We start from the raw sequence: 2,270 nt of genomic DNA on the forward strand, positions 1-2,270 counted from the left end.
GATTTAACCACCTCTGTGTCCCCATCCAACCTAACCCCTTCAACTGACTTCCCAGCAACAGAGCAACCAGCGGGTCTGCTTGTTCTCAGATGGCACCATATTTTTGAGACTAAACTGGCCGTGTTCTACGAATTCGAATTATCCCATCTCCACCTCCACTTTTGCTTGTTATGACTCCGGCCATTTACCCAACCGCCCAAGGTCATTCATGGCCAGCAATGGTTTCCCAGTTTTAGTTCATGTCAATCAACTGAGTCACTGAATTTCTCGGACCTCATGCCTATTGTTACCTACAAGTTGCAAAAAAACATATTATTATTCACTCGAGTACCCCCCACTGTTTGTGATACTGTCCCCTTTTCGTGCAATCACCGCTACCCGCAAATCCCTCAGTAATGCCCCATTCTGACTGTAAACGCATGATCATGCCAGACGGCATGCCACCCACAAGTTAATAATAAACATCATCATTATCATCATTTGGAAACACACTAAGCCCACTTGTTTCTTTGGGTTGCTCCATCTTGCGTTTGTCTGGTTGTCTGTCTGCTGTATTCGTTGTCCCCCATTAGTATTGCAAAACAGCGTTGGTGCTTCTAACGCTGGCTACACGCACAATTGTCACACCTATTCGTCATGCATTCTTTCAAATCATCCTTAAATGTTGCAAAGAGTGAAAAGTTTGTAGCCCCATTCATCCAACAGACATAACTGCAGCCACTCATGGTGCCTTAGCACAGCAAATCCAAAGTCGAATTAGTGACAAAAATGAGGAAGAATAATTAAAGCAAACCGCGATAGACAAGGTCGGTTGAAACGATTCTTGTTTGGGCATGTATACAACATGGTGCACCATTCGCTCATGGATGATTTCATTCCATTAGCGATGTATTTTGCAGAATGTATCATTTTGCACATAAACTGGAATGTGATCAATTGTCGAAGCTTGCAAAAAACAGTCTAGAGCGATTTGGGGAAATAATTTCAGGGAGTTTTCGCGGACTCCGCTTGGGATATGTGCGATATGACGTTCATCAAGTAAAAACGTGTTGGCTCGCCTTAAAATGTTCCTCTTCGACATTTCTTATTTCACACCACCATTTAACATATACCATCACTTCAATATAACTTTTGCAGCAATTCCTATTTTTGGCTATCTCGAAACAAACTCAACTACACACCCAAGGATTGCTTCATCCTGTTTGGTCATACTTTTATGCTGTGCAGGACTGTTGGCAAAACCAGTGGTATTTTGTGAAAAAACATGCTAGCGCGGAAAGCCAAAATGAGGCCAGACGATGATCTGTGGATTAGAAACCGCAAGCTCGCCGACCTCAGCACACGAGTTGTTCCCACTTTTCTGCCGAGCCACAGTGTAACTTTGGTGAAAATTCCTCTTGTTCGCGTAAGCCATCGCGTGTTCCTGTTTGGCTCGTGCACGAATCGACTCTTGTAGTGCTGCATATAATATCTGCTCTTTTGGTTGATATATATATGTCAGAGTTAGTGATGTAGAACCTTTTAAACCGGGCTTCGGCCCAAGGGCTTTCATTCCTTTCAAATTCATATAATTTGTCGTAAACAGCTGCCTTCGGATGGTTTATTGGTGCAGAAGCAATAGGTTGCCGCCTGGCTCATGTTCTAAGGATAATCCCGTCATTGCAATCGGCGAAGGTAACCCACAATGTTACTCTGATTCAGTCAGCTCCGAGGAATGTTACATCGGCAACGAGAGAAGTTTGAAGGTGCACAGCTGAAGTAAATGAAATCAATGATTCAGAGGCTGCACATCCAGAGAGCAGCAGTCGGTGTGTCAAAAGATGCAACCGAGGCCCAAGTCACAAAGTACATATTCGATCTTTGTTCTGGTCGCAATTCCGTTTCCTGGATCAAGCGATACGAAAACATATTCAAAATATATTTTTACAAGTTTAATGTGGGAATGCAACTCAGATGGTTTCCTGCAAAAACCGGCAATCGGAGCATGAAAGGTGCACATAATTCATCATCTCCAAGCTGCTCCGTGATCTGGTCAATGCTCTGCTAGAACCCGAAAATTAGTTGCAAGAAAGAGAAAACGTAGAGCACTAACAATATCTGCTTGTTGAGTAAAATTATTACAACAGGTGTATATGCAAACAAGGGACTTATCGTTTTGCAGGTATTTTGATAAATCCTGTTTTAAGTCCGGATGCAGGTTTCGTGTCTTCTTCGCTGTTGTGACAGCCGCACGTAGTCCTGGATATCCGTGAGTGAAGCGCCGTAAATCC

The sequence above is a fragment of the Opisthorchis viverrini genome (assembly GCF_000715545.1).
Source record: "Opisthorchis viverrini unplaced genomic scaffold opera_v5_211, whole genome shotgun sequence".
NCBI lineage: Eukaryota > Metazoa > Platyhelminthes > Trematoda > Opisthorchiida > Opisthorchiidae > Opisthorchis > Opisthorchis viverrini.